The sequence below is a fragment of the Cucurbita moschata genome, unplaced genomic scaffold (assembly GCF_002738365.1).
Source record: "Cucurbita moschata cultivar Rifu unplaced genomic scaffold, Cmos_1.0 Cmo_Scf00026, whole genome shotgun sequence".
NCBI classification, from domain to species: domain Eukaryota; kingdom Viridiplantae; phylum Streptophyta; class Magnoliopsida; order Cucurbitales; family Cucurbitaceae; genus Cucurbita; species Cucurbita moschata.
The window spans coordinates 3,500,809-3,511,524 of record NW_019268542.1 but is presented as its reverse complement, the minus strand read 5'-3'; the positions used below and the strand labels follow the sequence as shown (position 1 = coordinate 3,511,524).

The 10,716-nt window shown below is 40.8% G+C and overlaps 1 long non-coding RNA gene across 2 annotated transcripts; it reads left to right on the top strand.

Annotated features, from left to right (window-relative positions):
• Positions 1 to 950: 950 nt before the first annotated feature.
• Positions 951 to 2,029, top strand: LOC111462087. 2 transcript variants are annotated; one of them, XR_002713700.1, is made up of 3 exons: positions 951 to 1,102; positions 1,187 to 1,253; positions 1,458 to 2,029. It is a non-coding gene; the product is annotated as an uncharacterized LOC111462087 (long non-coding RNA). The 2 variants fall into 2 exon arrangements; XR_002713699.1 differs by having other exon boundaries at positions 1,182 to 1,253.
• The last annotated feature ends 8,687 nt before the right edge of the window (positions 2,030 to 10,716 follow it).

The following is a 10,716-nucleotide window of genomic DNA, read 5'->3' as shown; positions in this document are numbered from 1 at the left end:
GATCCCTATAGATGGAAGGAGCTGCCTAGTGATCCCTGGGTTGTAGCACGTCTGGTCGTTAACTCCTCGCACTGCTGCCACCATTTCTTGGACCGACCGATGCCTCACCTGCACAAGTACCTACGTAGTGTAGTGTCGGTGGCACATTCAACATAACGTTCGGACTCATGTGCCTTCCAGAACCAGGGGTCTTCGAGCCTGCTGCGTACGATTAGCCAGCCTTGCAGCGGCAAACTCCTCATATCATACTTTAATGGATACTCCGAGTATAGTTAATTCTAAGGTTTCGAGGTGCCACTTACTTGGGAGGTGTGACACTATTTGTTCGAGTTTGCATCTCTAGGGGATTTCAAAATTTGCCAAACTCCACTAATAATTCCTAAATCTGAACAAATGAGAAATAATGAGAAAACTGTGACAAAATCGGGGTTAAAATTGGAGAATTATACTGGAAGGAAAATTGGCCCAATCGGTTGAACTGGGCCAAATCATCGCAAGCAGGACTGCTATTGAGGTTGGGCGCTTGTGCTGGGTCGCCTGGGACACGCGTCTGGGTTAGGCCGTTAGGGACACGTAGCCTCTCCCTTTCCCCCATTTTTTCTCTCCCTCACCTTTACACTTGTCGACTTCTTTCACCTTCTATTTTCCCTCTCGATTTTGTTCAACGGCCACTGCCCCTCAAATCAAGTAGATCTGTTTAAGGTTAAAATCGTAGGTGGTTATCTTCTACATGTTCGAGGGTCTCTAGAAAAGAAAAACTTATGAAACTCTTACTCAAGACGATGCCTCGATCCTCGGCCTCTCTTTGTGTAAAGCTTAAAAAAAAACGATCAAAGTCAGAGGGGCAAAAGGGGCATTTTGTCCCTCAACCCATTATAGGGTCTTGAGGATATTCCACAGAGCACCTGCAAAATAGAAAAGAGAAAGAAAGAAACTTGAGAGAAAAAATTTTGAGGGGAAAAGTAATTGGCCGGACTTCTCAAGGAAAAACCATCATCAAAGTTCAATCTCGACCAAGACTTAGACGCAGGAACTTCTTCTTAAAGAGGACTCGTGTAGTCGAAGTTCCATCTTCCGTCAACATCCGAGAGGAATCTGCAAGGTAAGATCTGGAATGTTCATCTTCAAATCTAAGACCTTCCTTTGTGAATAGAGTGCTTAAATTTGATATTTGCATTTAGGAAAGATCCGCCGCTAATTTCATGAAGAAAATCAACTGGAAACATTGAGATTTGAGAATTCTTCCAAGAATGGTAAGAGTGTTAACAGATCTCCTTCCGACGCTCATAACTCATCATATAGTTAAGCATAAATCAAGAAAAAAAATACTAGCACACAGTTTGTAGTACGATCTAAAACTTTGATGAAGAAATCATTTCGGTTTAGATTAAGAATTGGGATATAAAAAAATGAGAAGGACGTCAGAAAACTAATCGAAAATCTCATTTTTCTGTTAGGAGGAGAGAGAAGGCGACGACGTGCCACGTGTCAACCGACGAGAGGTTTTTCGTGCGTCGATAGCCACCAGATACGCATCGAATGCCGCCTGGAGGGACGTAGTTCCATTCTTCTAGCAACACGCTTCCACTGCAGCTCCAACCCGATCCGCGTTCCTTAGCCGAATCAATAACCGCGTGACAAATCAAACCATAACGACCCACGGTCTAGCCAAACCACCTTGCCCGAACCAAACCAATGATCCGCAACTATAGAAAAGCGTGCGCGTGCGTGGAACCTACGAGTGAGCTCATCTTGGCGCGTGGCTATGACAATTTTCAACCCGATCGACTTCATTTTGCCTAATTTTCAACCCGATTCCTATTCTAACCAAATTTTTATGTGATTTAGGACCTAGTTGGAAAAAATCAATATTTTTGGACACTTTACATGCTTAGGAACGCTAACGTAAGGGCACGCGTTAACCAGGTAAGTCGCCACACGATATTTAGGAAGTGATACTTGTAGGAATCGCTTGGTTTGCATGCATGCTAGTCTATTTTCCTTAGATGTAGCTCTCCATGGATCGAATGTAGGTATTTTGATTGTTAAGAGTATAGATGTATTATGTTGAATTATTTGAGTGTTCAATTATGTTTTTAAGCTATCACAGTATGTCTTCTACAATTCATCAATGGTCATGGTGTCCAAATCGTTGGATTCTTCAATGGAGCAAGCCATGTAATCAAACTTTGAAGTCATGGAGCGCAGGATTTTCTCAATAATGCTAACATCACTCATCTTTTCACCATAGAAATGCATTTTATTAACAATGGTGAGAGTACGAGAAAAGAAATAAAAAACGATCTCACCTTCCTTCATATGAAGGGTCTCAAAGTCCTTGCGCAGAGCCTGTAGTTTCATCTTTGTATTTCCTTGGAATTTTTTCTTCATTGAATCTAAAATTGAGTGATCGATGGCATGGAAAAGGTAGTTCTTAGCTCTTAAGTCTTTCAATTTTTGATCTGCCACTTCTTTCTTTTGTTCATCTGAGTAATCAGTATCATCTACTACAGCAGAAATCCCAGACTCAACTACTTGCCAATATTCTTTAGAGCGAAGAAAGTTCTCCATTAACATGCTCCAATGATAGTAGTGACCAACAATTTTGTGTATGGCTGGTTGAACAAACTATCTTAAGTAGTCATCTTTAGCTGCGGCTGAGAGAGAAAAGGCTCTGATACCAAATGATAAATTTAATAAAGATAAGTTTGCAGAAGGCAAGAAATTCAGTCCTTCATTATGTGAAAAATGACTATATTTATAACTTGTACAATGGTAAGCGAAAGCAGAATATCATGCCAAAAAAAAGAATTTGGCATAAGATCATATGTACGATAAGATATCGGCATAAGATCATATCTATGATCCGATATCAGCATAAGATCATATCAGTGATCTGATATTCAGGAACTAAAACATAAAAATAGCAACTAAATCTTTTTCAACATTCATTCCCTCCCTTAAACTGATAATGCAAAACTAAATCTTTTTCAACAAGTTGATGTTGTGTAGTGAATATATCATGACTTTTTGTTGTGTTATAATTGCACATTTACTGGAGGATGCACTTTAAGTGAATTGTAACCGCAATTTTTCCTTTTGTGGTAGCTAATGGCACCAAAGAGAGTCGTGGACCCTATCTTGGGCCTGGACCAGAAGGGAAGAAGAAGAGTCACTCAGGACATTGCTGTTCCATCACTTGAGGTGGAACAACCTGAACCTGAACCTCAAGAGGAGGTTGGTGAAATGCCCCAATGGAACGAGAGTATTATACCATAGGCACCAAGATCAGGAATGAGTCGAAGGAGAGTGATGACCCAAGGCTTACCTGACGCAGACTCTATTGCTCCTTTTCCTGAGGCAGTTCCACTAGTGTCTGCTAATAATATAGAGGTCCCACCTAGCCAGCCAACAACTAATCTCACTACGGATGTGCTACAGGCATTTATGTTAACCTCTATGGAAAATCAAACTCAGATGACTGAGATGATGCAGACACTCGTGGCTAACCAGACGACAATGCAACAAATAACAATAAAACAGACAACAATGCAAGGGATTAGAGACTAAAGGACTATGATTGTGGAGTCCTGTTATCTGAAAGACTTCCAGAGGCATAACCCGCCTTCCTTTAAAGGTGGTAAAATAGATTCTGTCGCAGTGAAATCCTGGCTTGAGGCTACGGAAACAACCTTCTTTTACATGAACTGTCCGCTGGAATATCTGGTCCATGCCGGAACTTATATGTTAACAGAAGAGGCGCATTTCTGGTGGAAGAGCGCTCAAAGAATTATTGCACCACATGGAGAGTCCATCACTTGGTTTCAGTTTAAAGAAGCCTACCTCTGCAAATACTATCCAGTCACTACCAGAATGAAATTGAAGGCAGCATTCCTTGAACTCAAGCAGGGTGAAAAATCAATGGAGGATTATGATTTGGAATTCAATAGATTGGCAAGATTCTCTCCGATATTTTTCAACGTTGAAGAGTTGAAGGCCGAACGTTTTATCGTTGTCCTAAGGGAGGATCTTAAAGGGCACATCCACAGATTATGCAGAAGCCCTCAAAGTGGCAACCCTCATTGATATGCATCGTATTGACAAATTATGTTGACTCTGGCAATTCGGAAGACAGCGTCGACGAAAAAATTTGCCGAAGGTTTCTTCGAAGGAAAAATTAGCGGAAGTAAAAGGAGAGAGAGTGAGAGATTCGCTGAGATTGCTGAAGACTCGATATATTATTTTACTTCGGTTGAACGGTTTAAATAACAAATCTAATTATAAGAATAGAAAAACCAATTATACAAAAATAGAAGAAGTGGACGAAGACTTCGCCCAAATTGCCAAAACCAATGGCCCCTAGAATCAGGCTCCTCCATTCGCGTGAATTCAGATGTTTTTACAAACCTAACTAAATAAGGCATGGCTTTTATTTAACAAATTACAATCAGGATCAGCCCAAACATCCTACATCGCAGTTCAGGGAAAAAAGACAGACCGGAACCATCCTAGGACTAGTAGACCACCCCGTCGTGGCACTGCCAATCACGGAAGAGCCCTAGCACAGAACAGGACTAATTGTCGTCAGTGTCAGCGCCCTCACAAGGGGGAGTGTCAAGTAAGAACTAATGCATGTTACAATTGTGGCCAAACAGGGCACTTTGTAACAAACTGTCCTCAAATGAGAGATTAGAACACTAACTGACCAGCAATACAAAATCAAAGGGGCCGGGGTGCCCCACATCAAGACAAGCCGACGCGCCTGACGCAGTTGTTACAGGTACACTACCCGTCTTTGGTCATTTGGCTTTAGTATTATTTGATTCAGATTCTACACACTCGTTTGTGTGAGGAATTCGTTGAGTTAGCGCACTTAGAAAAAGAACCATTAGAGACCATCCTATCAGTGTCCACCCCTGCTCACGAGCAATTGATGGCTACTCATAAGGTTACGAGAGGTAGTGTAACTGTGTCGGGGCGTGACATAGAAGCCGCATTAATAGTGTTAAGTATGCAAGACTTTGATGTCATTTTGGGTATGAATTAGCTGGGCGAGAATCGCGTTCTAATAGATTGTGAAACTCGAATAGTGACATTCAGACTCCCATCAGGGGATAGTTTTATATATAAGGGAACCACTTCAAAAAGAACCCCAAGCGTCATAACAGCACTGAAGGCCAGGAAGATGATTCGCAGTAGTGAAAGCACATTTTTTGCCAGTGTGACCCTAGACAGTAATAATGAGCAAATAGTCTCATTAGTACACATCGTCAGGGAGTTTGTTGTTAGTTTATTTAATCTTGTATTAACTGTAATTCATTTGTATTTACTTTTTGTATTTCAAATTATGTCAGTTAAGGGAAGTTTAGCAGTTAAGGGAAGTTATTAGCGGTTAAGGGAAGTTATTAGCGGTTAAGGGAAGTTATTAGCAGTTATTAATGTGTGGCTATTCTGTCTATATAAGTACTGTGTAACAAGTTGAATAATATGAGTAAGTTGGTTTTGTTTATTTTAAAATTATTGCCTCTCTTAGTTGTATGAGTGTTTCTGACATTCGTTGATGTTTTCCCAAAGAATTTGCCAAGTTTGCCCTCAGTTAGGGAAATTGACTTTAGGATCGACCTAGAACCATGGTCTGCATCGATCTCCAAGGCACCCTACAGAATGGCACCTTCAGAACTCAAGGAATTGAAGGAATAGTTACAAGAGCTGTTGGATAAGGGTTTCATACAACCCAGTGTATCACCCTAGGGAGCCTCTGTTCTGTTTTTCAAGAAGGATGGATCATTGTGTGTGTATAGACTATGGAGAGTTAAACAAGGTCACCAAAACGAATAAGTACTCCCTCCCGAGAATCGACTACTTGTTTGATCAAATACATGGAGCAATAGTTTTCTCTAAAATTGACTTAAGGTCAGTGTATCATCAATTGAGAATAAGAAAAGAGTATATACCCAAAACAGCCTTCAAAAGTCACTATGGACATTACTAGTTTCTCGTCATGTTCTTTGGTCGTACCAATGCACTAGTAATCTTCATGGAATTAATTTACAGGGTGTTTAAGAAATTCTTAGAAACTTTTGTTATAGTGTTTATTGATGACATTCTGGTGTACTCTGAGTCAGAGGTAGAGCATGAAGAGCATTTGAAGAAAGTTTTGACAGTATTGAGAGCCCAGCGGTTGTACGCCAAGTTTTCCAAGTGCGAGTTTTGGCTATCTGAGGTAGCGTTCTTGGTTCATGTGGTATTAAGCAGACGAATCACAGTGGACCCAGCTAAGATAGAGGCAGTGATGAAGTGGTCAAGGCTGACCATAGTCACTGAAGTACAGAGTTTTCTGGGACTAGTTGGATATTACAAAAGATTTGTCGAGGATTTCTCCAAAATATCTTCGGCGCTAACTTAGATAACCAAGAAGGGCAAGCCCTTTGTGTGAACATCATCTTGTTAACAGAGCTTCTAGGAACTCAAGGAGAGGTTGGAGACAGCACCAGTCCTCACAGTTCCAGATGGGTCGGGGAATCTAGTGGTGTACAGCAACGCATCACGAAAAGGTCTAGGGTGCGTGCTCATGCAAAAGGGTAAAGTGATAACATATGCTTCTAGAAAACTAAAGGAATATTAACGAAACTACCCCACTTATGACCTCGAGTTAGCGGTAGTGGTGTTCGCACTGAAAACATGGCGACATTATTTATCTGGGGAGATAGTCCAAGTATTCAATGACCATAAGAGCCTCAAGTACCTATTTACATCGAGATCCTATATCATCCAGGGAAAACTAATGTTGTAGTTGATGCATTAAGAAGAAAGGCTGCTCATACCTCCACGATGATCACCAAGCAGGAAAGAATACAGGATGAGATGAAGAGGGCAGGTATCGATGTTGTAATTAGAAGTGGTACTGCTCAGATAACATAAATGACCATGTAACCCACCTTACAAAAACAAGTTATTAATGCCCAGAAATCTGATGAACACCTTAGGAAAGTGTGGAGTCAGACAGTGACAGAAAGGCCAGCGAGGCACTCTATCTTCTCAGACAGGGGCCTATTGTGGCAAAATCGCCTGTGTGTTCCCCGAACGAGAAAATCCTGAAAGATATTATAATAGAAGCCCATGATACTTCTTACACGTTCCACCCTAGAAGTACAAAGATATATCAGGATCTTAAAGGATGTTATTGGTGGTCAGGGATGAAGAAGGATATAGCAGATTTCATAAGTCGATGCTTGACCTGCCAACAGGTGAAGGCTTCAAGACAGTGCTCAGCTGGATTGCTACAGCCCATGAATGTCCCTCAGTGGAATGGGAAGCAGTTTGTATGGATCTTATCTCGGGTTTGCCCAAGACCAAGCAGAGTTTCAACGTAATCTGAGAAGTTGTAGACATACTTACCAAGACGACCCACTTCATCCCAGGCAAATCCACATATCGAGTGGATCGGTGGGCTCAGTTGTATATCAGAGAGATAGTACGCCTGCATGGTGTGCCAGTGTCCATAGTATCAGATCAGGACACTAGGTTCACCTCTCAGTTTTGGAAAACCCTTCAAAAAGCATTGGGAACTCAACTAAGGATTAACATAGCCTTTCATTCTTAAACGAACGGACAGACTGCAAGACTGAATCAAATCTTAGAAGATATGTTGCGAGACTGTGTCATGAATTTTGCTGGGTGTTGGGACGAACATCTACCTCTAATAGAATTTGCCTACAATAATAGTTATCAAGTGACCATCTAGATGGCCCCTTTTGAGGCACTGTATGGACGTAAATGTTGAACACCGGTACTTTGGAAAGAAGTAGGCACGCAGCAACTACTAGGATCAAAGTTGGTTTAGGTCACCAACTCCGCATTGCATAAAATTAAGCAAAAAATTCTCACCGCACAGAGCCGATAGAAGAGCTATGTAGATTTGCGTAGAAAGACCTCGAGTTCAAAGTGGGTGACAATGTTTGGAAAGAAGGAAAAATTAAGCCCCGTTCGAGATTTTAGAGAGAGTTAGGGTCGTGGCTTATAGAATTGGTCTACCACCAAACCTCGCTGCCGTTCACAATGTGTTCCATGTGTCTATGCTGCGAAAGTACTGTAGAAATAAAAGCTCTCTCTAATACTAATTTGTTAAAATAACACTCACGAAACTATGAATGAGATGTCGATAGGGGAGAAACAAGGAGACAGAATTCTAAAAAATCTTTTTCTATTGCTCTGTACTTTTTGTTCTCTACACTTTTTCTCTTTGTTCTTTTGCTCTTCTTGCTCTGCTTTTTACAATGGGAAAACAAACTAATTTATAGTTTTTCTAAAGGCTAAAAATGGCTAATCCATATGACATCATTTTCTAACCCACTATTCCTGAAACAGTTATTAGACTTTCAATTTTCCTTTTGGCCTTTTATTTCAAGGACTGAGTTTCAAAGCTTACTAAAATTAACGAAAATTAAAACTACCCTATTCATTTAAGTTTATTCCCAACAAAACTCCCCCATTAACTTAAATGCTATATTCAATGATTCCACCTACGCCGTTTTCATTTTCTCGAGTTCAATCTTGGTTTCTTCAATTTTCTCTCCTTGTCCTCGAGCGGCAAACTGAGCTCATCCTTTTCTGATGAGACTTCATTTGGAGCTTCTCGAGAACAGCCCATTTGAGACACCAACTCCTCTTTCTCCCGTTCTCAGCCACACTCGACTCAGACATCATAGCTTTATTCACTTTACTCAATTCCCTTCGCAAGTCCACAACAACATTTTCAACTTCCAATTTTGCTTCCTCCATTTTGACTTTATCACGAGTGAGTATCTCAATCGTGTGTCGTAAGTTCACTGCCTCCTATTGGACTCGATTCAGGTTCACGTCGAGTGAGTCTCTCTGTTGAGTCAGCATCTCTATATCTTTTTCTTCCCTCACTAGCTCGTCTACTAAAGCATCAATCTCCATTAATAAGTCATTCTCTTTCTCCACACCTTCTTCAACTTTCTTCACAAGTACAAATATTACCTTCCCATTCTCTTCCTTATCCTGTTTGAGATGAGAGGAACTCTCACTCAGCTCAGCAATTTTCTTCTCTAACCTTTCAACCTTCATTTCTAACTCTTTCTTTTCTTCTCTCATTTTCTCTTCCATTCTCATCCTCTTTCTTCTTTCTTCCTCAAATTGCCTTTCCAACTATTGGAGCTCTCTCTCTTCGAGTTCGGGCTCTCTGTTATCCGGTTATTCATCTTTCTTTGATTTTCTCATCTCTGCTATTAGGATTTTGCCACATCCGTTACGCATCACCTCATTTCCAACAGTTTCTACCACCTCACGACTATCGTCATCGTCTTTCGCGCCGCCATGTCCTTTTGTGTTCAGCTCTTCATTTTGGGCCATCAAGAGAATGCCTCCGTTTGTTGCGTCATCTAAGGCTAGGTTGATCGTTTCTTCCACCTTTTCTTCGCCTCGACAATCTCGTGCATATTTTCGCCTCTACCATGTTCGCGACTTCCTCGACCTCTACCTTGAATATTTTGAGTGGAGTACCTTTTCATCCTTTATTGATGCCTTAGTCTGAAGCGCTTGATCGAGTGTCTCCTCCTTCTTTTTCTTACGTTGCTCGTGTGTCTCGAGAGAACTAGCGAGCTCATTGATCGTGAACTTCGCTAGGTCCTTTGACTCTTCTATGGCACATACAACAATCTCGAAGTTGTTGGTTAATGACCTCAAGATCTTCTCCACAACCCGCGTTCTGAGTAACATTTCTCTGTTTCGATTTAGTTGATTTGCCACAGTCTATACACACGTAATAAAGTCAGATACATTTTCTGACTCCTTCATCTTCATGCTCTCCAACTCGCCACGCAGAGTTTGGAGACGCATTTGCTTGACTCGGTTGATTCCTTTAAACACCTTTTCTAAAGTGTCTCACGCTTCTTTTAAAGTAGTTTTCCTTGCAATCTTCTCAAAGCCCAACTCGTCAACAGCCCTGAACAGCATGAATAATGTTACCTTATCTTTTGATCGCAATTCTTTTAGCGCCTTGTTTTGCGCTGCCGTATAACCCATGGTATCCTTCGATTCTTCGAAACCTTCTTTGACCACCTCCCATGCATCTTGAGAACCAAGAAGCCTTTCATTTGGATGCTCCAATTCTTATAGTTCATCTTTGTTAATCGCGGTAGTGGTATTTGTCCCATCATATTCGTCGGCTTTGATACTAATTTGTTAAAATAACACTTACGAAACTGTGAAGGAGATGTCGAGAGGGGAGAGACAAGGAGACAAAGAATTCTGAAAAACATTTTTCTATTGCTCTGTACTTTTTGTTCTCTACACTTTTCTCTTTGCTCTTTTGCTCTTCTTTTTACAATGAACAAACTAATTTATAGTTTTTCTAAAGGCTAAAATAGCTATCTCATCTGCCATCATTTTCTAACCCACTATTTTTTAAACAGTTATTGGCCTTTCAATTTTCCTTTTGGCCTTTTCTTTCAACGACTGAGTTTCAAATCTTACTAAAATTAATGAAAATTAAAACTACCCTTTTCATTTAAGTTTATTCCCAACAAGTACACTCCAGACCCTACTCATGTGATCAAACACACTACGCTTCCTCTTCGGAAAGATTTGTCCTATGAGAAAAGACCTAGAAGAATTTTCGCTCAAGACACTAGGCAACTACGCAACAAAGTTATGCCCTTGGTGAAGATCTCAGGGGGTAACCACCGAGACGAG